We start from the raw sequence: 26487 nt of genomic DNA, 5'->3' as shown, positions 1-26487 counted from the left end.
GATTCCTTAAAGACCGAGACAATAGTCGTTTAATATCGTTTGCTCAGATGAACAGTTCCCCGAGCAAATAATAATAGTAAAAAAAGTCCCCGAGAAGCCAATTAGATGTTGCCGCTCGTACCCAGCAACGGCATTTTAAATAGATGCCCTTTTTTTTTTTAAAGAGCAGCTGTGTCATCCAGACGAAGGCATCAGGCCCTGCTCTCACCGCTGATGTGTAAATAAATGCAGGCGATCGCATGCAGAACAGCCCTCTTCCATCAGCAGGGATTAGACACCCGATAGGAATGATTCAGATAAAGTGGCAATTTGCAGAAGAGATTTTTTTTTTTTTTTTTCTGAAGAGGATGAGGGATGGTAAGAGGGAGGAAAAAACCAAGAGACGTTCTGGGGTCAAGAAACATGATCAAGCCCCAAGGGAAGGCTCAGCTTCCCACCAGGAAGCCAATGCCCTCCACCGACTTCTCTTAGTAAGACTCCAGAGGTCACCCCCAGGCTGCATTCCCAGGGCACCCCAGCCTCCACGCTCAGCTGGGGGGGTACACACTCCGTTTCCCTCCAAAGACTGTGTCTAAAGCCCAGGGTTTGCGTATAGATCCGGGCCGGGTAGCCCTAAGGTAGGGCATGGGAGAGCATCTGGAGATGGGGTTCTCAACCAGGGCGACTGCCCCCAGCAGACGTGTGACAGTGTCAACAGCAAGGGGGAAGGAAGGATGCTCCTAGCCTCTCCTGGGCAGAGTCAGGGGCACAGCTCAGCACCTGCAGCGCCCAGGGCAGCTCTCCCTAGGGAATGATCCTGTCCAGATGTCCACAGCTGGAGGCTGAGATGAAGCAGCTCTGCCCTGGGATGACCTGCCGAGAGTGGACCCCACGGATCCTTCTAGCCTCCTTGTGTTTGAAGAGGGGAGATGGAGGTCCGGGATGGGGAAGTGACTTGCCCAGACAGTCATGGCGGAAGAGACGGCCCCGAGTCTGAACAGTGCCTTCACCCGACCCGAGGCTCTCCTGATACTGAAACCCAGGCTGGGTTTCTCTGGGCCTCCCCTCTCTCTCCTCTCAAAGCCTGTTTCCAGCCGAGACTGTGGCCCTGCCAGGATCCCGTGCTCCCGTGCTCCCCTGGGACGTGTTCCCTGCGCTGACCCCCGGATCCACCTTCCAGCACAGCAGCGGCTCCCGTGACAGGTGCACGTCCCAGACGGCGGAGCACAGGTGCCGCGGGCGTCTGTGCACGGCGAGCAGCAAGATCGCGAGGTTTAGGAAGCTCTGGATCAGAGTCCTGGCTCCTCTGCTTCTTCGTGTCATTTATCCTCTTGGAAACAGGGCTGCAATATGCTCTCACAGGAAGAGCAGACGCACGCGCTCTGTGAGGGGCCGTGCACGGATCAGGGCTCGCCACTGACTCTGCCACCCCCACCACATGTCCCTGCCCCACGGGGGCCACAGACCCTGCCTCTGGGAGCCCTGGAAAAGCCGCCGCAGCAGATGGCAGGAGGGGCCAAGCAGCCAGTGTGAGCCCGGGCCTGGCCCAGAGCCATCTGTCCTGCTCCAAGCATCCTGCTGGCTGGCCATGCATTCAGACGTTCAGCCACATCAGCATTTTGCAAAATTCCAGCTCGAGCAGGGGACCCTCGTGAGCTGTTGTTGCTGCCAGCCATCTGATTTTGACATATTCCGGCCAGTGTGGGCACGCTGGAGCTTCATTTGCATGTGGAGGAATCCAGAGAATGTAAGAAGGACGCGCCGAACATCCACTTTGCTGTAATGCTGCTTAGAATTGCACAGTCTTGGGAGCTCAGGGCCCCCTCGTTCCCTCTTCCCAAGGCAGCCAGCTCTGTGTCTCCTGATGAGGGTCACCCCAGCCGTGATGGAACCTCTTCTCCAGAGGCAGGCCAGCTACCTCTCTGGAAGCATCCTCTCTCCTGGACACTTTGGCTGTAAGAGCCTTTCTTTGGTTAAGCCAATGTTTTGTCCACTTAGGACAGACCTGCCCTTCTGCCATGCCCATCCGGACAAAACAGGAGGGACAAGGTATAGGTGGTTCGAAAGGGATCACTGGACACCCAAGCATGGTCTGAAGATGCCTGACCAAGGAACGGAGGTCTGGCTGAACCCTCAAACAGGAGCCTCGATGTAGGTCATGGAGACAAATTTGTATTTCCTTGGTTAGGACCCTATCTGTTGTGAGAGACAGCAACCAGATTAAAATAAGCTTTACATGAAAAAAAGGGGAAAAAAAGAAAAAAGATAAAATGAATGCGTTGGCTCAGACAATGGCTAAAAAGTCAAAGATGTCCCTGCTTCAGGCGTGGCTGGATCCAGGCCCTCAGATGAAGTTGCAAGGACTTGGTCTTGTCCCCTCTTTTTTCCCCTCATTGTTTGCTCCATTTTGAGACTCCAAAGGAGCAAGGTGGCCCCAGCAGCGACCTGCCTATTATCTCCCAAGTTCAAATACAACAGGAAAGTAAGTGGAGGTCTCCTCCCCTCAAAAGTTTGAGTCCTGAGCCTAACTCACTGGCCCAGAGGACCTTGATGCATCCTTGAAGGAGCAAGAGGGGTGGAGTCACAGGCTGGTCTAGCTGGAGGCCATGTGGACCACCCACGGGGACACGGTGCTGGCTGCCTGGAAGACCCTCAGCAGAGGGAAGGGAGCTGGAGCCAGAGGCCCAGAGCCCAGCCAAGTGCAAGCGTCAGCTCGCAGCCCAGCACACACCGGGTGTTTATCTGGCGAGGGAGGCAGAATGAACAGCAAAACCCACGCCACGGGACGTTCAACTAGCCTATGTCAGGTGTCACCAACCAGACCGACGGCATGTCGGATTCCAGACCGGAGACACCTCACAGCGTTTGCTGAACGGATGACCCCGCCCCGCCAAGACAGGCACTGCAGCTCCCCCCTTCTGTGAGCTGCGCTTGGAACCTGGGGCTCAGCTTTCACTCTGTTTCGTATCTGCTGCTTCTCTCTCTTCAGGGTTCCCTAAAGCATCATTTCTTTGATAACACTGCAGATTCTTTTCACCTCAGCTGGGCCTGTGTCTTTCCCTTCACTTGGGAGGATAAGTTCTTTCTGACGTGATCACATCCACCAGGGACCCAGCCCCTCATGCTTCTGCTAGCAGAGTCTTGATTAGAAAGCCCTTCCCCCTACCTCAAGGCCACAGAGCCATTCTGCATTTTAAAAACCCACTCGATCACTTCACCATTCTCACAGAGGTACTGAATTCCTCTGGAGTTAATTTAGCTAATACTGTGGAGAGTAGGAAACTGATTTTATTTCTCCAAACACTGCCCACACTTCTTGTACTACTTATTAAGTAATCTACCTTTTCCCCAATTATATATTACCATGTATCAGCCACACACACACTCAGGGGTCTCTTTCCCAACGCCTCTGCCCACCACTCCCAGACTGTGTGCCTCCGACAGGCTCACGCCCCACACCCTTGAAGTCTAGGAAATGTTGAGCTTCCCTCAACGCCTGAAACTTTGCTCATCTTTTTCAAAATGTTCTAAGCTATTCATAGAGTTATTTACATACATAATTTAGACTTCGTTTTTCAAGTTCTAAAAATTTCTTTTGAGAATTTGATTAGATAATGTATTGAATTCATACATTAATTTAGGAGAAGTTGGTGTCTTTACAACGTTTTGTTGTCTCATTTGGGAGCACATCTGTATCAGTCAGCAAATGCTGTAATAAGCATGAGTAACAAGCAGGTCCAAAGCCCAGCAACTTACCACAACAAGCCCCTGACCCGGGGAACTTGTGTCTCTGTCTGAGTGATCTAGGGCTGGCTGAAGGATGTGTTCAGAGCTGCTTCATGGGTCAGCTCTTCTCTTTGGACCAGTGGATGACCTGGGGGCAGGGTCTATATTTTATGGCCAACAGGAAAGGATGGAGGAGGTGAGAGGAGCAAGACTCCACCCCCCACTATTGCTCTGCCCACAAGCTGCAGTCAAGGCAGCCAAGCAGCCAAGTCCGGTCTCAGTGGGGGTAGGGGAATCTCTGGACGGCTCTTTCCTTGGCAGAGGGCAGAGCCTCTAACCCCATTGGAGGAGGCAAGACTTGAAAACAGCCATCCTGTCTCCCACAAAGGGAAGTGTCTTTATTTACTCAGATCTATTTCATGTCATTATAATTGCTGCAGATGCTTCTTGGGAAGGCCAGGCCCCCTTGTCAGGCTGGCTTCTGCCTGGGGACCCTCCCTGATGCCTGGTAGCCTCCTTGCTGCAGCCCCTGCACAGCCAGCTCTCCTCCTGGTGACAGCACCTGGAGGGGAACGCAAGCTCCTCCACGAGAGGAACTGAACCTGGGGGCCCTGCCTCGCTCCATTGGCTCCAGGAGCTACTTCCAGGAGCACAGTATGAACAGACTGAGTGGAGCCTGGACCCTGGGAAGGAGCTCGCTTCTGGAATCAGGCCACACCAATTCTGGGGCTGACTCTGCCGCAGGTGTGATGCGTGTCCTGGCATGGCCTGATGAGCCCTGGGCCTCCAGCTCTCCCGTGTGCAAAATGAGGGCACCAGACCTAATGACTTCCAAAGGCCTGTCCCAAATCTACGGCACTGTATGAATCTATAATTTATGGTGCAGTGAAGAGCCTCCTGGCGTGGGAAGAGGAAACAGCCTGCGAAAGGGAAGGGTGGGGATGTCTAGGCGTCAGTTATAAATCCAGGGAGGTGTGTGTGTGTGTGTGTGTGTGTGTGTGTGTGTGTGTGTGCGCATGTTGGGGGGAGTGTGTGTGTGGGTATGTGTGTGGGGAATGGGTGTGTGTGTGTGGTGGGGGAGTGTGTGTGGGGAGTAGGTGTGTGAGTGTGTATGTGGGGGTGAATGTCTGTGTGTGGGTATGTGTGTGGGTGTGGAGGAGTGTGTGTGGGGTGTGTGTGGGGTGTGTGTATAGGGGTGTGTGTGGGTATATGTGTGTGTAGAGGCATCTGTAGGGCGTGTGCAGAGGTTTATGTATGGGGTGTGTAGGGGGGGTGCAGCTGTGTGTAATGGGGTATGTGTGTGTGGGTGTGGGGGATGTGTGTGTGTGTGTGGGATTGTGTGTAGGGGCATCTGTAGGGGTGTGGGGGGTATGTGTGGGGGTGCGTGTGTGTGTGTAGGGGCATGTGTAGGGGTGTGGGGGGGTATGGGTGTGTGTGTGTGGGAGTGTGTAGGGGTGTGTGTGTGTGGCTATGTGTGGGTTTGTGTTTGTGTGTATGTGTGTGGCCATGTGTAGGGGCGTGTGTGTGTGTGTGTATGGGTGTCTGTAGGGGTGTGTGGGGGGGGCATGGGTGTGTGTGTGGGGTAGTGTGTAGGGGTGTGTGTAGGGGTTTGTGTTTGTGTGTATGTGTGTGGCCATGTGCAGGGGCGTGTGTGGGGGCGTGTGCAGAGGTGTGTGGGGGGGTGTGGGGGAGCAGGTGTGTGTAATGGGGTATATGTGTGTGTGTGTGTAGGAGTGTGGGGGGATGTGGGTGTGTGTGTGTGAGTGTGTGTAGGGGCATCTGTAGGGGTGTAGGGGGGATGTGTGTGGGTGTGTGTGTGTGTGTGTAGGGATGTGGGGGCATGTGGGTGTGTGTGTGTGGGAGTGTGTAGGGTGCGTGTGGGGGTACAGGTGTGTGTGGGGGGCTGTGTGTGGGAGTTTGTGTTTATGTGTGTGTGTGTGGCCATGTGTAGGGGTGTGTGTGTAGCGGCATCTGTAGGGGCATGTGGGGGGTGTGTGTAGAGGTGTGTGTGGAGGGGTGTGGGGAAGGGTGTGTGTGTGGGGGGGGAGTGTGTAGGGGTGTGTGTGTGTGTAGTGGTGTCTGTAGGGGCGTGTGGTGGGGCTTGTGTAGAGGTGTGTGGGGGGGTGTGGGGGGAGCAGGTGTGTGTAATGGGTTATGTGTGTGTGTGTGTGTGGCCGTGTGTAGGTGTGTGTGTGTGTGTGTGTGTGTGTAGCGGCATCTGTAGGGGCATGTGTGGGGGTGTGTGTAGAGGTGTGTGTAGGGGAGTGGTGTGTGTGTGTGGAAGTGTGTAGGGGCATGTATAAGGGTGTGTGGGGGGGTACGGGTGTGTGTGTGTGTGTGTAGGGGCGTCTGTGGGGGCATGTGTAGAGGTGTGTGTGGGGGTGTGTGGGGGTGTGGGGGTGTGGGGGAGTGGGTGTGTGTAATGGGGTATATGTGTGTGTGTGGCCATGTGTAGGGGTGTGTGTGTGTGTGTGTGTGTGTGTGTGTGTGTGTGTGTGTTTAGGAGGATGGGAGGGGGTGATGCTCACTATTTTCAAGGTTTCAAAGGAAGTAATGGAGTGGAAAGAGCAGAATGGTCCTGTGTGGCTGGAAATGTCAGAACTGGGAACCAGGGCCTGGAAGACACAGGAAGCGGACACAGCCCAGTCCACAGAGGTCGTCTTCTCCCTCCCGGCGCTTTCCAGGGAGGAGAGGGGCTCCCTGAGCAGAAGGGCTCAGGCCTGGGCAGGGACAGAGGTGCGCACGCTCTGAGTTCTGTGATCCCTGATAAAATGTGCCTTTGGGATGTCTCTCCTTTTATCTCCAGCAGCAGAGGGGAATTCTTGCTATTTGGTCTTGCTCTTTCTCTCCCTCTGGATGCAGACCCCAGTCGTGGCCAGAGCAGCTGGGCAGAAGCCCACCTGGTGGGCCTGTGCATTCTAGCCAGCTGATGGTCAAACACCCTGACGCAGTTTGCCTAGAGGTGGCTCCTGGCCTGTGTGCCTCAGGGGGGAGCTTCAGGGGTCAGAGTGGGAGAAGGAAAGACAGGTGATGGTGGGGAGACCTTTTAATGATTCACTTCAGTACTTAGATCTGGGCTCTTCCTTCTGGCAGCAGACTTGGAGGCACACAAGGATCTCTGCATCCGGCCACAGCTGGGGGTGACCGGGTGTGCTTTCCAGGTGATCAGAGGACTCACCCCCAGGAGGTGGAGGTGAGAGAGAGGGAGGAGAGGAGCCCTCCCCATGAGGCCCACAGGCAGAGCGTGCTAAGCTCCTCGCTCTGTGATGGCTCCTGTGTCCTGGACACCGGCTGGTCCAGCACACAGCTGCAGTGTCCTCCGGGTGGAGGCGGGCGGGGCCGGGTCACCGGCAGGTGCTGATAGAGGTCCGGGAGATGGCAGTGCCGTTGGTTTTCCCACATCCTGTGGTTCATGACACTCTGCTCTGCTCTCCTCTGCTCTCTGTGCCACCCGTGTCCTGAGTGGGTGGGCGACCCCAGCGGGAGGGAGAGTGGCCTTCCTGTGAAGGGCCATCAGCAGGGTGCAGTCAGCAGACAGAGGCTCCAGCAACACTTGGTTTCAGCATTCAGCGCGTGTGGGATCTTCCCTCCATGGCACAGCGGTCAGTTCCCTTAGAGCGCCTTTCACGTTTCCATGGTAACCACAGCCCTCCGGAGCGCTCACGGGCCTGCATCGGCAGCCTTCTTCCTTGCGTCTCGGCACCTCAGCACAGAGAGGGACCCACTGAATGCCCTTGTCACAACAGGTACAGGAAGGCAGCTCAACTCCGTCTCCTGCTGCGCTACCCCCGGCCCCACTGCAGACCCTCTGCCCGAGATGGCGGGGCCGGTCCCTGCCTTCCAGAAATGGGCGGTCACGTGATGGCGGTGTGCCAGGGGTTCCTTGGGTGAGATCTCAGGAGAGAGAAGGGGAGCAAAGCGACGCGTGCTGGGCCCCATCTCGGCGCCGGGCACAGACCTGGGCCTCACCACCCTGTTACCTCTTCTCATCTCATGATGAGGTGGGGATGCTAATCTCCTATGCATGGCGAAAGCTGAACTTGGAGGAGTGTGGACTTGCAACGAGCCCTTCAGATGAGAACTGAATTTCACAGCTAGACCATTTGGTCTGAACTCCAAACCGGCACCTGATTCTGGAACAGCTCCATCACGTGATGCCAAGGGCGCTGTGATCAGGTGAACCTGTGATCAGGTTCACTCAACTTGGAAGGTGATGCTATGAGATGAAAACTTTCCTCTCCTCAAAACCACCTCTTGGAAGTTCCAGCACAGGTAACAACAAAGTTTAGAGAGACCAGGGTGCTTACACACAAGGGGCTTGCTTATCTTCCTAGGAAAACTAAACCCGCACGAGACAGAACTCATGTGGCTAACGCCACAGGCCAGGACAGAACTCAAATAGCATTTATTCAAAGAACTCAAACGTTTGTGTGTTGTCTCTACTCCAAAAACCTGCCAAACTACTCCTTGTTTTCTCTGGACTTTGTATGGGCAGCCCAGATAAATATAACCCCAGATGATTTTTCCTGAAATTACCCAAGTAATTGCTTCCGTTTTTAGTCTCTACATAAAATGGTGTTTGCTGGACCCCAAGAGTGTGCTCAGGATAAAATTAGGTTGTGTGAAATTGAAAATATGGGGAAAGCCAGACTATGGAAGCTTATAGTCTGGTTATGGGGAAAAATCAATTATATGAAGCAGATGCCTTCTACTTACAGAATATGTTGTACCAGACCAAGACTCCCACAAATAATGGTCATTAACGCTGGGTAAAATGTAAGAGAAACTGCTGTTTGAAAGCATCAAATACACCCAAGACAGCCAAGATCATCCCCAGGAGGAGGGGGGGAGGGAACAGAGGCGGGAAGGGGACGCCTCCTGCTCTGGGGACATGTGTAATTTGCTGTTCAGGGCACAGAGTCCAAGCAGAGAATGCATGTCTCATGGGTCTGAAAAGATCACAGACGATTTAGGATCATCCAGGCAGTCAGGACTTGCGGGGCCAAAGTCTGTGGGAAAAGAGAATGGCACAGATGTGATTCCACCATCTTGAACAAACATTTCTCTTAGAGAATTTGCCAAATCCCAAGCCCCAGGTGATTGTAAACACCTAGAAACCATGCCCAGAGCAACTGAGCAGGGCTCTTGAAGCCAAGGAGGGCTTTGGAGTCTCAAAGAACTTGGGAGAAAACAACTGGGGAGAAAGGGCCCTCACTCTGCGAGCAGAGGCCCCAGCGGTGCAACAGACTGGAGTAAAAATCAGGCAGGCAGAAGCTGGAGGAGATGCAATCCCTGAGATAAGAGCGTTAAACTGACTGAGTGCTCCATCCACTTGGCTTTTTCCCCGAGAGAATGTCCAGTCCACAGGGCATAAGCTGAGTCCAGTCAGATCAGAGCTCAAGAAGAAATCAGAAATCTTACTGGGCTAGAAAGTCAGATATCAAATTTAGTAACACCAGGGAGGCTAGAAACTGAAGGAGAAAGTCCTGGATTGCAGGAAGCCACCCAGGAAAACACCCCAACACTGTGAGTTCTCAGCTGCCTCCCAGACTGCACAGACACGGGACAAGGCAATAGGAGCCTCGCCAAACAGTGAGCTAGAAGGCTGGAAGGCTGCAGCGGAGAATTCAACAGCTACAAAACCAAAAGCTACCATGGAGGGTGGGGAATTGAGGAGACTTTGTTCAAGGGCACAAACTTGAAATTAGATGATGATAAGTCCTGGAGATCTAGTGTACACCACAGGGATCAGAGTCAACAAGCAAGTCGTTAAGAGACAAGATCTTAATTGTTCCTGCCACAAAAAGTAAATGGTAATGACGCGACATGATAGGGGTGTTAGCTGACACCACTGTGGTAATAATATTGCAGTATATAAATGTGCCAAGTCAACATGTTGAACATCTTAAATTGCACAATGTTACATGTCAATTTTATTTCAATAAAACAGAAATAAAAATGATCAGACCTGAGAAGCAGTAGAAACCTATTAGGCAAGATAAAAAAAAAAGAAAGAAAGAAAGAAAAAGTCATAAAAACAAACCCAGACATGCAGTTAGAAGAAAAGGACTTCACAATATCTATGACAACTATGTTAAAGTGTCTATCAGAAAAAATGTATATAATGAGTGAAGAGGTAAGGAATGTTTGAGAGAGCTATCAAAACTCTAAAAGCAAGTGGAAAACTCATCAGACTCTACAATAGAAAAGATCATTGTACTTGAAGACGGGTTATTTGAGATGGAATACATTAAAGCCTGGAGGAAAAAAAACTGAGTTTCATTCACACATGGAGTAATCCTGTCAATGTATGGCAAAACCAATACAGTATTGTAAAAGTAAAATAAAGTAAAAATAAAAAATTTTAAAAAAAATAAGTGATCTAACACCTATGTAACAGAGAAGAAGAAGGAAAAGTTATTTAAATACACTTTATCTGAAATTTTCTTAAGGGGAGTAAGACCTTGGTCTATCAATCCAACAAACTAGGGAAAATCAACCAAAATAAACACAAAGAAAGGTGCAAGTAGGCACACCCTAGCCAAACTGCTGAATCTCATAGCTAAAGGGAGACTCCCTGAGGCATTGAGAGGGGAAAATAGCAGCTGATATCTCCCAGAAACACTGAGGCAGGAAGCCCAGGGAACGCCATCGTTCAAAGTCAACCTAGAATTCTATAAGCAGCAAAATGCTCCTGAATATGAGGGTCAAAGAAAGACACTTCCATAGAAACGAATACAGAATTCACCAGTGCTCCTATCTTGGAACAAAAAATAAATATTCCTCCCGTAAAAAGGAAAAAAAAAACAAAACAAAACTGAGCATTGGAAATGCTAGCTCTGAAATGGTAAGCATGTGGGTAAAGAAGATGACTTTTCCCTTAAATTCTTGAAAAGCTGGTTGACAAATAATAGTCAAAAGAGATGACAGAGTTAGAATATCACCTTCCACACCCCTGGATGAGTTAGGAGGGCTCGGCATTAGAAATCTAAGGCTGTTCACATGACAAAGAGATAGAATCAGAAATAATGTGCCTCTTGCTGTCTGGGCAAACACCAAATAGCATCTTGCGAAAGGGATTAAGCTTGAGTCTGACCCAGCCTCTGGATCCAGCAGCCAATTCGCAGAAAGTATAAAGACAGAGGAACACACGGAGAATGCTATCGGCAAAATCCAGACTGCCGGCAAGTCTGCAAGTCAAAGGAACCCGGCTTCCCCATAGATAATGGTGAGGAGCCGAAAGAAGCAGGGGGTACTTGCAGGATGAAAGAACCTTAAAGGACGTGTCATATTTTTAAATTGAGCAAAAGTAAGCCGCAACGTCCAGGGATTCACCTTTGAATGATAAAGCTTTTTTTTTTTTTTAATTTAAAAAACGTAATTGCAATGAAAATCAGGATAGTGGTACTTGTAGGGGTGCAGAGGAGAGTAGAGGGGCTTTGGTTGAGGTAAGGCTTATCGACAGAGCTCCCAGGATGGGCAACACAGCTCTGTTTCTTGAACTCAGGGTGGTTATCGGGGTGTTTGCCTAGGAATACTTTGTAAATCATGTATGTGATTTTTTGTTTCTGAGTTTTAAAACATAAAGTATTTTAAAAGTAAATCAACACTTTGAAGCAAAAATAATAATTTGGTGTGATGGTTTAAAGTGAAAGTCGCTCAGTAACGTCTGACTCTTGAAGACCCCATGGACTATACAGTCCCTGGAATTCTCCAGGCCAGAATACTGGAGTGGGGAACCATTCCCTTCTCCAGGGGATCATCCCGACCCAGAGGTCAAACCCAGGTCTCCTGCACTGCAGGTGGATTCTTTACCAGCTGAGCCACCGGGGAAGCCCAGTGGTTTAAAAAGTATGTGGGAATAAAATGACAGTGCATGCATGCCGTCGACTTAAAAAAAAAAGCACAACGTGTTGGTTGTGAGTTAAGTTTTACTTGGGGCAAAATGAGGCGTGCAGCCTGGGAGACAGCACCTGAGAGAGCTCTGAGAGACTGTTCCCAAGAGGCAGGTGGGGGAGGTCAATACATCCTGGTGAAGGGGGAGTGCATGCAATCAAGCACATGTTTCTCAAGAACGTTTCTGCGGGTCTTGTGAAGCTTCTGCTCGTCACCAGAAACAGTCGTCACCATGAAGGATTTTATTGCTTTAGATACGAGGAGACACAAGAATTGGGCCCATAAAATCAGTCCCTGAGAATATCTATCTGAAGACCTGTCCTGCCTGTTTTCCCTCATTTCTGCTCTCCACCCTGAGCTCCTTTGGGGTATTGGAAGTCAGCAGCTGCAGCGTCACATGATTTAATCCTTGTAGGTAGGCGACAAGTGCCCACAAATGGCCAATTTGTAGTTGACAATGCAGTGAGGGAACTGCTGAGCTGTTTGAGGCTGGAGAAAGAAGGGCCCTTGAGAATTAGAACAAATCCTCATGTTCACACAGGGCAGGAGGTATTGAGCTCATCTCTCCTCTCATTCCAGTAGTCAGAGAGCAAGACCTCATAATGCAGGGGCCTCAGGTATTCAGGAAGTCTTGCCTCAGAAGTAATTATTATTATGCCTCAGGAGTATTATTACTCAGGGAATAATTATTTCACACCTAAGGGTGACTCTGATCCAAACTAATGAATCTTAGGAAAGGTCTTAAAAGGGCAGAAATATTCCCAAGGAACTCAATTAGATCCCATGGCAAGGCTCAAGAACACTTTTAGAAACACAGAAATATCCAGGACCCAACAAGATAAAATTCACAGTATTTTGCTATCCAGTCAACTTCCTGGGTTTTCCAGCAGGAAAATATGACCCAAGATGATGAGAAAAAATGTTCAATAGAAAGTAATGTAGAATTGACACAGATTGTTGCAGAGATAGGCAAGGACATGAAATGGCTCGTGGAACTATATTCCACATGTTCAGAAAGATAAGTTTGGAACATATGACGGAATGACATGGAAAATGTGAAAGGACCCAAATTGAACCTCTGGACATACGCACAGCATGTAGACTTAAAAAAGGGAAAACAACAATGGAGCGATGATCAGAAGACAGACATCAAAAAGCAACATAAGTGCAAATGTTATCAATAATTACTTTACATTTAAATTTTCTCAACACATTAATCAGAAGACAGAGGTCTTCAGGTTGGATACAGAAATAAAGACCCAACTTGATGTTGTCTACAAAAGCTCACTCCAAATGTAAAGACACAAACAGGGATAAAAGTAAAACGATAGAAAATGGTATACTGAACTAGCCTTTATGGAAAAAGGAGGCATGAGGGGGCTGAAGGGGCTACAATAATATCAGACAAAGTAGGTTTCAGAGTGAAGAATGTTAGTAGGGATTTAAAATTTCATCTTGAGTGATAAAGGTTTTGATTCATCACGAGAACATAATAATCTTAAATATCAATGCACTTAATAGCAGCAACTCAGAATGTATGAAGCCAAAACTAGTAGAAACACAGGGAAACAGACAAGCCGCAAAAATGCTGAGACTTAAATACCCGTCTTTCAATAATTGAAGGAATTAAGCACGGCAAATCAGTAAAGACATTAAACCCTTAAAAAAATTGTTTGAACTTTTTATTTTGTATTGGGGTATAGCCAATGATCAATGTTGTGATAGTTTTAGGTGAACAACCAGAGGACTCAGTCGTACATACAGAAGGACATGAGAAGCTCTGAACAGCGCTGTTAACCAAGGTGACCTGATTGACGCTTATGAAGCACGTTCTTTTCAAGGGCACGTGGAACTTTACCAAGGCAGACTGTATTCCGGCCACTAAGACAAGTTCTCAATCCATTAAAAAGGAGTCAGGTCATAGGTAGTGCGTTCTGTGACCACAATAGACTTAAATTGGAAATCAATAGGAAAAAGATTTCTGGAAAGTCCCCAAATATTTAGAATCCAAACAACACACTTGTAAGTGGATCCATGCATCAACAAAGAAACCCAAAGGAAATTAGAAAGTATTTTGAACTGGATGAAAATTAAAATAGAGGGTACCAGAATTTGTAAAATGTCACTAAAACAGGAGGTTGGGAGAAATTTAGAGGGTTAAGGACCATTATTCAAAGAGAAGAAGTTTCAAATCAAAGCTCTGTGCTTTTACTTCAGAGAGTCAGTAGAGGAGCAAACTGAACTGAAATTAAGCAGGTTAGGAGACACTCAAGATCAGGGCAGAAGTCATGCAATAGAGGAGAGAAGAACAACAGAGAAGATCAGTGAGGCAAAGCTGAGTTTTTTTGTTTTCTTTCTTTCTTTCTTTCTTTTTTTTTTTGAGAAGATCATTAAAATTGGTAATTCTCTAGCTAGATTGAACAGAAAGATGTTCACCATAAACTTTAGAAATGACAAAGATGACATCATTGCAGTTTCAGTAGGTATTAAAAGCCTAATGAGGACATCTTACAAACTTTATTCCAATAAATTCGTGATAACTTAGATAAAATTCACAACCTCTTTAAATACACAAGCAACCATGGTTGTCTGAAGAGCAAATAACTAACTGGCATGACCCTTTATCTATTGAAAGAAAATGAATTTGTACTTGAAAATTTTCCACAAAGAAAATTCTTATAATTTTTACCAAGGTGCTCCCACAGTATGGTGAGGAAAACCAGCCTTTCCAACAAATGATGCACTGTCAATTGGACGTCGATACACGAAAAAAAGAAAAAAAAGAATTGGCCATCACCTCACATCACATCAAATTTATGCAAAAACGACTCAAAACACCAGTTCAGAGTTAGATTTTAGACCTAACTGTGAAAAGTAGAACAAAAAAGGCCAGGAAATGACACAGGGTTGTTGCTATTTGATTAGAATTAGAATTAAGAATTTATGTCCATCAAAAGACTCAGAACAAATTTAAAGAGAACTTCTATAAATCAACAGGGAACATACAAACAACTCAATTTTTTAAAATGACAAATAGCTTGAACAGGAACTTCACTAGGATAACACTGAACTGGGCCATAAACAAGAGTGCCTAATCTCATTAGGCCCCAAGAAAATGTACATTAAAATCACAGAACAGCAGTCCCACCCATAACGGCTGAATTTTTATAATGTGAAGAGGCTAAATGTCAGCAAAGATGTGAAGTAACTAAAAACACACAGCCAGTGGGAGTATAAATTGGTACAACCACTTTGAAGCAGTGTCACCAGGATCCAATGAAGTTGAGTCTAACCCCTCTTTTCGTGACCTATTAATTCCACTCCTTGACACTGACCCAACAGAAATGCTGAAGGTATTCATCCAAAGATCTGCACATGGAGATTTATAACAGTTCTAATGATAACTCAGCAGTGGCCACGGGACTGGAAAAGGTCAGTTTTCATTCCAATCCCAAAGAAAGGCAATGCCAAAGAATGCTCAGACTACCACACAATTGCACTCATCTCACACGCTAGTAAAGTAATGCTCAAAATTCTCCAAGCCAGGCTTCAGCAATACGTGAACCGTGAACTTCCAGATGTTCAAGCTGGTTTTAGAAAAGGCAGAGGAACCAGAGATCAAATTGCCAACATCCGCTGGATCATCAAAAAAGCAAGAGAGTTGCAGAAAAACATCTGCTTCTGCTTTATTGACTATGCCAAAGCCTTTGACTGTGTGGATCACAATCAACTGTGGAAAATTCTGAAAGAGGTGGGAATACTAGACCACCTGACCTGCCTCTTAAGAAACCTATATGCAGGTCAGGAAGCAACAGTTAGAACAGGACATGGAACAACAGACTGGTTCCAAAGAGGAAAAGGAGTACCTCAAGGCTGTATATTGTCACCCTGCTTATTTAACTTCTATGCAGAGTACATCATGAGAAATGCTGGGCTGGAAGAAACACAAGCTGGAATCAAGATTGCTGGGAGAAATATCAATAAGCTCAGATATGCAGATGACACCACCCTTATGGCAGAAAGTGAAGAGGAGCTAAAAAGCCTCTTGATGAAAGTGAAAGAGGACAGTGAAAAAGTTGGCTTAGAGCTCAACATTCAGAAAACAAAGATCATGGCATCTGGTCCCATTGCTTCATGACAAATAGATGGGGAAACAGTGGAAACAGTGTCAGATTTTATTTTGGGGGCTCCAAAATCACTGCAGATGGTGATTGCAGCCATGAAATTAAAAGATGCTTACTCCTTGGAAGGAAAGTTATGACCAACCTAGACGGCATATTGAAAAGCAGAGATATTACTTTGCCAACAAAGATCCGTCTAGTCAAGGCTATGGTTTTCCAGTGGTCCTGTATGGATGTGAGAGTTGGACTGTGAAGAAAGGTGAGCACTGAAGAACTGATGCTTTTGAACTGTGGTGTTGGAGAAGACACTTGAGAGTCCCTTGGACTGCAAGGAGATCCAACCAGTCCATCCTAAAGAAGATCAGCCCTGGGTGTTCATTGGAAGGACTGATGCTGAAGCTGAAACTCCAATACTTTGACCACCTGATGCGAACAGTTGATTCATTGGAAAAGACTGTGATGCTGGGAGGGATTGGGGGCAGGAGGAGAAGGGGACGGTTGGATAGTATCACTGACTTGATGGACGTGAGCATGAGTCTGAGTGAACTACGGGAGCTGGTGATGGACAGGGAGGCCTGGCGTGCTGCGAATCACGGGGTCACAAAGAGAAGGACACGACTGAGTGACTGAACTGAACTGAACTGAATGATGATAACCAAAAAATCAGCAATGATCATATTGCCCATCAATTGTAAAATGGATAATAAATGTCAATATAGTCATACACAAGTAATACAGCCATAAATAGAGGAATATTGCTACTTGCAACAACATGGAGGATTCACAAACATAATGTTGGAAGGAGTCAGACCCAAAAGGGTACCTAGTACATGATGCAATCTATATGAAGTTCTAAAGTTCTACACTGGTGTACAGTATTGGAAGTTAGAATGGCGGGGTGGCTTTTGAGGTGTGGTAATGGGAAGGAAGACTGTGAGGATCTATTTCTCAATCGGGCTGGTGGTTTCCTGGATGAGTTATCCCTGTAAACTCTCATTAGCCTGTCCGCTCCTGCATCTTTCTGAGTGAGTGTTCTACCTGCATAAAATGCCAGGGAGGGTTATGAAGTAGACAACAGCAGAATTCAAACTGTGCGGTGCTGGGGCCGTGTGAGGGGCAGTATACCTGCTGAAACCAGGAGATCTGAGTTCAGATGCCAGCTCTGCCATGTCTGAGCCCAAAACCACGCTGAAGCTTTTTCAGCTTCCTCACCTTCGATGGCCCCATCTTTCTGCCCCGTTACAGGGTGGTTTGGGGGTTAATAGGTGATCTAATTGTGCACCTGGTTCAACACCTCGCTCACAGCAGACATACAGAGAACAGCAGTGCTGCTGGGCGTTGGTTGTCAACGTGGGCTCCGGAGTCAGACTGCCAGGTTTGAATCCAGACTCCTCCACTTATGGCCGTCTGACCTTGAAGAAGTTATGTGACATCCCCGTCCTGTCTCATCTGTAAAGTGAGGAAAAGATTAGTTAAGACTTAGCACATAGAGCACGCCATGTATCTGGCTGCAACTACTATGAATATTTCTATTACTAGTTGATACTGGAGCTTGAAGAAGGGAAATTCCCGTCAGCAGGAGGAAAGACTCCCAGGGAGGCTGGGCTTCAGGTGGCTTTGCTAGGATGCACATACTTTGGAGTATCTTGAAAGAAAGAAAGTGAAGTCACTGAGTTGAGTCCAACCCTTTGTGACCCCATGGACTGTAGCCTGCCAGGGTTCTCCATCCATGGGATTTTCCAGGCAAAAACACCAGAGTGGGTTGCAATTTCCTTTTCTAAGGAATCTTCGTGACCCAGGGATCGAACCCAGGCCTCCTGCATTGTAGGCAGACTCTTTATCATCTGAACCACCAGGGAAGTACCTACAAGTACCTAAGATGCTCCAGAGTCTCTTACGTCAGCTGAATCAGGGCTTCTTCGATTCACTCCTTAGCCCCCGCCCCGTTACCTAAATAGGGTCCCCCATCAAGAGAGTCAAAGACTCAGTGTGAAGTCCAGCCCTAAGCAACTGTCCCCATTTTCCATGGAAGAAACTGCTGCCCCAAGGGGTCAGGGTACCGTCCAGGGTTCGGGGGGTCTGAGGAGGACATGGGTCAAGTCCCTCCTTCTCTGCTCCCCAAGCACCCAGGTGCCCAGAGCTGTCGTCCTCATTCGAGGACTGGAGGAGAGGCCTCAGGGGACACGCATTCCTGAGGCTCTCTGACGTGCCCGCTGCGAGTGCACGTGGAGGAGAGGGTGAATCCCAGCCACTGAGCGGGGGACGCGCCTCCTTCAGATGAGAACGCCGACGGCCGCACGCCGCCTCCCCCACGCCTCTTCGCCGTCACACTTTTCTGCAGCGAGCGCAGGAGCTAATGGGCTTTTACAGCTTTTACATCCAACACACTAATTATAGTTCAAAGAACCACGTGCAGATTCCAGCATTCTTTTACCACGTTTCCCGATCTCTATGAAGAACTAATTAAAAACTTTTTTTTTTTCCTGTTGTCGCTTGTCTGACAGTTTTGCCAATTTGCAGCCTGACGTGCAGAGCTAATTAGAAGTGAAGGCCATCAGCAGATGCCCACGTCTGAGGTGCGGGGGCCCGGGAGGACGTGCCTCTGAGAGACGGGTGGATCAGACAGATCAGCCCTGGGGGGTCCAGTAAACACTTAGGGGGCTGCTCTTCATGGGCAGGGGCCTGGGCTGTGGCAGAGAAGGAGGCTGATGTGGTCCAACCTAGGAGCTTAGGTCACACTCTCCCGGAGACGTGGGGCCCAGGTCCATCACGTGTGGGTGTGATGGACATCACTCTGGCCCCCACCATGACACTGCTCAAGGCCCTTGGAAGTGAGGGAGCCAGGTTGCTGTCTCCCCAACTCCTCGCAGCCACGCTGCAATGTGGTGACTGCCATCCCCCCTGCAAATGGAGAACATCTGCTCAGGGGAGAGACAGAGCCTCCCAGGGCGGGGTAGAAGCTGACAGTGCCCCTCCCAGTGGAGCAGCATCGCAGGGCTGGGGAGGGCGCCCGGCCTGTGTCGCAGGACCCTGCTGCGGCGGTCTCTCCTCCAGGACACTGCCCATCCTCTCTGCACGCAACAGACCGGAGTTCGCAGCGTCTCGCTCTCTTTGTATTAATAAAAGGTGGATTCCGACCTTGGTGTGAGGAGGAGGAGGAGGCGTGCAGTCGGGTCCTGTACTAGCCTTTCTGCCCTCACTGTCAGCCCCAGCCTCGGGCCCTGGGAGTGCAGGGCCGCCGGTGACGGCTCAGAGCCCCTCGTGGTCCTTCCCCCAGCTGCCCCCTGATGCCTGGCATTCTGCCGTCCCTCTCTCTCACTGGGAAAAGGCCACAGTGACGACAGTAACACTCGTCCACCACATAATGTCTGAGTGAGCCCACCTTCAGCCTGAGCAGAGCTACAGGGAAGCTGGAGCAAGAAGGCCTGGCCTTGCCCTCCCTCGAAGAGCTGATTCAAGAGAGGGCATGCTGACACACCTTGGCGATGGCTCCATGGGACTGGATTCTGAGACGGGGAGCTGGGGCCCTGTCATTCCTGAAGGGTGCTGGGGAGGGAGAGAACCGTTTGGGAAGAGCGATCGACGGTCAGGCAGGAGAGGGCTCATCATGCCTGGGAAACAGTCTCTCTGGGGTGGGATGTGTGGGTCAGATGAACTTGGCGGGTGAGAACGGCCTGCTTGTCAAGATCCCTAGCTTAGGTTTTGTTCTAGAAGCAATGGGGGGAAAAAAAAAAAACTGAAGGCCTTTAAGCTGTGATGCTGGCACGATCAGATGTGTGGTGGAAAGGCGTCTCTGGCCTTGGGGAGGGGATAAGCTCAAGGGAATAAAACTGGAGTTGGGAGCAGGTGGCGAGGAGGTAGTCACCGTGGTCTGGATGGGGTCCAGGCTGGCCTTGCCCAGGGTAGAGGCAGTGGGCTGAAGACAAGTGGATGGATTCCTTAAACATTTCAGAGGTTGGTGTGATGTGGTGAGGGGCTGACTCGGGCACAAGGGAGAAGGAGGAGACCCGGGTTTCTGATTTGGGCAGCTAAGTGGATGGGAGCGGATGGGGTCGGCAGTTTCAGGTGAAGAACGAGAACAATGGAAATAGGACCTGGAACCGTGGCAAGCAGCCCTGGGCCCCCAGGGCAGGAGGCACGCTCAGTGTTCCGTCCTGCCCCCAGGGGTTTCCTTCTTTTTTCCTCTGAATCCAGGCTTCATTTTGTCCCTTTGGGTACTGCCTTCTGGCCTAGTTAAGACAGTCCTCAGGAGTCTCATAAATGCCCTTTTGTTTTAGAAAACATCTGGTCCTTTTTATGAGTGGAATTTAGGAAATGCAGTTAATGGTGAGTCTCCGCCTCCGTGGGTGGGTAGGATTTATGCAAACCTGATTTGGAAGAGATTGGGCTGGATGGCATTTGTTGGTTTGGGGGCCAAGAGTATGTGAGCCTCATCCAGCCCACCTCTTCCTCATCAACCCAACAAGATTCTCAAGGAAGTTATCATCACAGACTGAATAAAATCACCGAGTCAGCTGCTCTTGACCCACAGAATGGCAATTTCATGGGACTCAACTCACAGAAGCAGGGAGACCCTGCAGGCCTCTCTCATAAATGTGGATACAGAGAAACACACAGGCCCCACTGAGGCCAGGCTGCCTCCCCTCTAAGCCCCTGGGGGTTCATCTCTCTCTATCCAAACAAGCTTGCAAAGAGAGGGGTCTGGTCAGGTGGCAGTTAACACCTTAACCCAACTCTGATAAGCTGGGGCCTGTGAGCAACATTTTTTTTTTTTTTTTTTTTTGGTGGGAAAGAAGAAAGAAAGCTAAGGGGGAGGGCCAAGAAATCCTTCCCCTTAGAATCACCCAATCCTGTGCTCACTTCAGTAACACGTATACTAGAATCACCCAATCACGCCAGTTGACGGGGACGTCCATTGTGGCAACTCATGGAAGGCCGGCATCATAGATACTGAAAGAATCTCAGTCTAGAATGAGGTTCCCTGATTGATTGGCCAAGGTTGTGCTATGTGTGTACGTGTGCACACACACACACACACGCACAATACCACTGGGTGAGACCTTGATGACCGACCACCTCTGGTGTAGAAGGCCCTCTGCAGGTTAGCTCTACCAGCTTGAGTTTGTTTCATCCATTAAGAAGCAGCTGCCAAGATGAGATTCAATGTGCAGAACATTTTTTGGGGGTAGGGGGTGGAATGAATGTGAAGAATCAAGGAAGGAGATTGAAAAAGATGAAGGCAGGTGGACCCCTCAGCTCTCTTGCAGATTTGACACCTGTAAAGAAAAATACGGGGGTGGAGGCTTGGGTGGCCTGGTACCAGCACAGCAGTAGGGCCAAAAGAGCCTCTGCGGGGTCCTGCAGTCAGCTATGGTCCCTGCAGCAGGGGCAGCACATGTTAGGGTCACCATTTCATGTACCTGGAAAGGTCTCACTGATTGTCACAGCATATAAATCACTGGGTTAGATAGAAGTAATCCAATAAGGTAAAAATCATTGGTGCTATTTAGTATGGAAAGGGACTAAGCTTATGTGCACTTCATGAAAACTTATTTTTTGATGTGAGTTTGACACCCTGCATAAATCTCCTTCTGTATTTCCCATTATCCACACAAGCTGTAGCTTCTCCAAGCTCTTCCAGCCTGGCAGACTGACTCCTGTCTTTGTCTTGTCCCCTGCTGACTGCAGGGAAACCATGAAGGAAGGAGTTGGGAGAAATGATATGTCCCGCACTGGGTGGTTAATCATGCAAGTGGACAAGGGCATGTAGCTAGAGCTGGATTCAAATACTGACCCTGCCCTTCCCTCTCCCAGCTGTCCATGCTTGGACACTCTCTAAACCTTCCTGAGCCACATTGGAAAAAAACACATTCCTAGTACTCACCTTGCCAGGTGACCATGAGGATCGTGTGATATCGCCTATAAACACTGCCTAGCAATGTGCCTGGCATGTCATGAGCTCCTTGTAAAAAACCAGCCTCTCCCACTCTATTTCCCTTTCCTCTGTATTCCATCCTCTCCAGTACAGATGACATATAATAAATCGGGTGATGTTTATGATTTATGCCTAGTAAAATAGCAATTAAACATATAGGCTGATGCAGTTAAATGTGACACCACAAATCATGTTTGAATGCCTCCGGACACGTGAGTGTACTCTTGTTCTGTTCTTGTTTAGTTGCTAAATCGTGTCTGACTCTTTTGCGACTCCAAGGACTCCTCTGTCCACAGGATTTCCCAGGCAAGATTAGCGGAGTAGTTGCCATTTCCCTCCCCAGGGGATCTTTTGACTCAAGGATCGAACCTGCATCGCCTGCTTGGCAGGCGGATTCTTTACCCTCTGAGTGTAGTCTTCACTTTAGTTGCTCAGTCGTGTCCGACTCTTTGCGACCCCATGAATCGCAGCACGCCAGTTCTCCCTGTCCATCACCAACTCTCGGAGTTCACTCAAACTCACGTCCATCGAGCTGGTGATGCCATCCAGCCATCTCATCCTCTGTCATCCCCTTCTCCTCCTGCCCCCAATCCCTCCCAGCATCGCAGTCTTTTCCAATGAGTCAACTCTTTGCATGAAGTGGCCAAAGTACTGGAGTTTCAGCTTTAGCATCATTTCTTCCAATGAACACCCAGGACCGATCTCATTTAGAATGGACTGGTTGGATCTCCTTGCAGTCCAAGGGACTCTCAAGAGTCTTCTCCAACACCACAGTTCAAAAGATCAATTCTTCGGCACTCAGCCTTCTTCACAGTCCAACTCTCACATCCATACATGACCACAGGAAAAACCATAGCCTTGACTAGATGGACCTTAGGCGGCAAAGTAATGTCTCTGCTTTTCAATATGCCATCTAGGTTGGTCATAACTTTCCTTCCAAGGAGTAAGCATCTTTTAATTTCATGGCTGCAATCACCACCTGCAGTGATTTTGGAGCCCCCCAAAATAAAGTCTGACACTGTTTCCACTGTTTCCCCATCTATTCGCCATGAAGCGATGGGACCAGATGCCATGATCTTCGTTTTCTGAATGTTGAGCTTTAAGCCAACTTTTCTACTCTCCTCTTTCACTTTCATCAAGAGGCTTTTTAGCTCCTCTTCACTTTCTGCCATAAGGGTGGTGTTATCTGCATATCTGAGGTTATTGGTATTTCTCCCGGCAATCTTGATTCCAGCTTGTGTTTCTTCCAGCCCAGCATTTCTCATGATGTGCTCTGCATATAAGTTAAATAAGCAGGGTGACAATATACAGCCTTGAGGTACTCCTTTTCCTCTTTGGAACCAGTCTGTTGTTCCATGTCCTGTTCTAACTGTTGCTTCCTGACCTGCATATAGGTTTCTCAAGAGGCAGGTCAGGTGGTCTGTATTCCCATCTCTTTCAGAATTTTCCACAGTTTGTTGTGATCCACACAGTCAAAGGCTTTGGCATAGTCAATAAAGCAGAAGCAGATGTTTTTCTGCAACTCTCTTGCTTTTTTGATGATCCAGTGGATGTTGGTAATTTGATCTCTGGTTCCTCTGCCTTTTCTAAAACCAGCTTGAACATCTGGAAGTTCACAGTTCACGTATTGCTGAAGCCTGGCTTGGAGAATTTTGAGCATTACTTTACTAGCATGTGAGATGAGTGCAATTGTGTGGTAGTTTGAGCATTCTTTGGCATCGCCTTTCTTTGGGATTGGAAAGAAAACTGACCTTTTCCAGTCCTCCGGCCACTGCTGAGTTTTCCAAATTTGCTGGCATATTGACTGCAGCCCTTTCACAGCATCATCTTTCAGGATTTGAAACAGCTCAACTGGAATTCCATCACCTCCACTAGCTTTGTTCGTAGTGATGCTTTCTAAGGCCCACTTGACTTCACATTCCAAGATGTCTGGCTCTAGGTAAGTGATCACACCATCGTGATTATCTTGGTCATGAAGATCTTTTTGTACAGTTCTTCTGTGTATTCTTGCCACCTCTTCTTAATATCTTCTGCTTCTGTTAGGTCCATACCATTTCTGTCCTTTATTGAGCCCATCTTTGCAAGAAATGTTCCCTTGGTATCTCTAATTTTCTTGAAGAGATCTCTAGTCTTTCTCATTCTGTTGTTTTCCTCTATTTCTTTGCATTGATCGCTGAGGAAGGCTTTCTTATCTCTTCTTGCTATTCTTTGGAACTCTGCATTCAGATGCTTCTATCTTTCCTTTTCTCCTTTGCTTTTCACTTCTCTTCTTTTCACAGCTGTTTGTAAGGCCTCCCCAGACAACCATTTTGCTTTTTTGCATTTCTTTTCCGTGGGGATGGTCTTGATCCCTGTCTCCTATACAATGTCACGAACCTCCATCCATAGTTCATCAGGCACTCTATCTATCAGATCTAGTCCCTTAAATCTATTTCTCACTTCCACTGTATAATCATAAGGGATTTGATTTAGGTCATACCTGAATGGTCTAGTGGTTTTCCCCACTTTCTTCAATTTAAGTCTGAATTTGGCAATAAGGAGTTGATGATCTGAGAGGAGCAACCCCATGTCCAAAGAGCGGTGGCTGCGTGGGTGCAGGAGGGCCGAGAGGAGCTACTCCACATTCAAGGTCAGGAGGGGTGGCAGTGAGGAAATGCCCCTCATCCAAGGTAAGGAGCAGTGGCTGCACTTTGCTGGAGCAGCCATGAAGAGATACCCCACGTCCAAGGTAAGAGAAACCCAAGTAAGACGGTAGGTGTTGTGAGAGGGTATCAGAGATCAGACACACTGAAACCATAATCCAGAAAACTAGTTAGTCTAATCACACTAGGACCTCAGCCTTGAGGTCCCAGTGAAACTAAGCCATGCCCTGTGGGGCCACCCAAGACGGGTGGGCATGGTGGAGAGGTCTGATAGAATGTGATCCACTGGAGAAGGGAATGGCAAACCACTTCAGTATTCTTGCCTTGAGAACCCCATGAACAGTATGAAAAGGCAAAATAATAGGATACTGAGTGAGGAACTCCCCAGGTCAGTAGGTGCCCAATATGCTACTGGAGATCAGTGGAGAAATAACTCCAGAAAGAATGAAGGGATGGAGCCAATGCAAAAACAATACCCAGTTGTGGATGTGACTGGTGATAGAAGCAAGGTCCAATGCTGTAAAGAGCAATATTGCATAGGAACCTGGAATGTCAGGTCCATAAATCAAGGAAAATTGGAAGTGGTCAAACAGGAGATGGCAAGGGTGAACGTTGGCATTCTAGGAATCAGCGAACTAAAATGGACTGGAATGGGTGAATTTAACTCAGATGACCATTATATCTACTACTGTGGGCAGGAGTCCCTTAGAAGAAATGGAGTAGCCATCATGGTCAACAAAAAAGTCTGAAATGCAGTACTTGGATGCAATCTCAAAAATGACAGAATGATCTCTGTTCGTTTCCAAGGCAAACCATTCAATATCACAGTAATCCAAGTCTATACCCCAACCAGTAACACTGAGGAAGCTGAAATTGAACAGTTCTATGAAGACCTACAAGACCTTTTAGAATTAACACCCAAAAAAGATGTCCTTTTCATTATAGGGGACTGGAATGCAAAAGTAGGAAGTCAAGAAATACCTGGAGTAACAGGCAAATTTGGCCTTGGAATGTGGAATTAAGCAGGGCAAAGGCTAATAGAGTTTTGCCAAGAGAATGCACTGCTGCTGCTGCTAAGTCGCTTCAGTTGTGTCCAACTCTGTGCAACCCCATAGACGGCAGCCCACCAGGCTCTCCCATCCCTGGGATTCTCCAGGCAAGAACACTGGAGTGAGTTGCCATTTCCTTCTCCAATGCATGAAAGTGAAAAGTGAAAGTAACATCGCTCAGTCTGACTCTTTGCGACCCCATGGACTGCAGCCCACCAGTCTCCTCCATCCATGGTATTTTCCAGGCAAGAGTACTGGAGTGGGGGGCCATTGCCTTGGTCATAGTAAACACCCTCTTCCAACACTACAAGAGAAGACTCTACACATGGACGTCACCAGATGGTCAACACCAAAATCAGATTGATTATATTCTTTGCAGCCAAAGATGGAGAAGCTCTAAACAGTCAGCAAAAACAAGGCTGAGTGTAGTCTTGGCTGGAAGCTAAGTCACTTACAGAACCAGGGACAGCCACTTGGACACTGAGTGACATTGTTGGTCCTGGAGGCAGGGCTGAATGAAATTCTCTCAGCACTTTATTTATCTCTTTCTTGGGGTCACTCCATAATATCTTGCCTCCATCTCTTACAGCATCAAACTTCTCCATTCTACTGAATCATAAAATTTTGTGATAAATATGTCACATGTATGAAACGTGCGTGTGTGTGAAAGACATAACTATCTTTCCCATGTGTGCACTTGTGTAGATACACATGCCCATCGTCCCTACATTTTTACGAGCTCTGTCCTTTCCTCTACTTGCATTTATAGTGTGTGCCCTTTGGCAGATTGTCTCTACTTGTTTCCACTTCTTCTTCCCTTATATCTGTAACCACTCCAGAGTTTGTTCTCACCATCTAACTCAACAGCGCTTGTAGCGTCTTCATGGTGCTAAACCCCGTGGCCACCTCGGCTCTCGTTTCACTCGGCCTGCGGCTAGTGCTTGAGGTGCTCCTTCTTTGGCAGCTCCCTGTCCCCTTCACTTCCGAGAAACCACACCGCCTCAGTCTCCTCCGACCTCACTGGTCAGTCTTTCACAGCGTCCTTCACTGGTTTTCCCAGCAAAGTTCTACAGGGTCTGAAACACCCACCTCTACCCACAGGGTCTCCACCCCACACCCCATCACCTTCCCATTTCCCA

General features: G+C 48.3%; 1 long non-coding RNA gene across 1 annotated transcript; it reads right to left on the bottom strand.

The window, feature by feature from the left end:
- Positions 1–8093: 8093 nt before the first annotated feature.
- On the bottom strand, positions 8094–24412 carry LOC121820378 (uncharacterized). Its single transcript, XR_006060897.2, has 2 exons — positions 17005–24412; positions 8094–8714 (listed from the first exon to the last, which is right to left on the bottom strand). It is a non-coding gene; the product is annotated as an uncharacterized LOC121820378 (long non-coding RNA).
- Positions 24413–26487: the final 2075 nt, after the last annotated feature.

Source organism: Ovis aries, chromosome 9 (assembly GCF_016772045.2).
Source record: "Ovis aries strain OAR_USU_Benz2616 breed Rambouillet chromosome 9, ARS-UI_Ramb_v3.0, whole genome shotgun sequence".
Lineage (NCBI taxonomy): Eukaryota > Metazoa > Chordata > Mammalia > Artiodactyla > Bovidae > Ovis > Ovis aries.
Note: the sequence above shows the minus strand (reverse complement) of the source record. Positions and strands in the feature narration are given on the sequence as shown.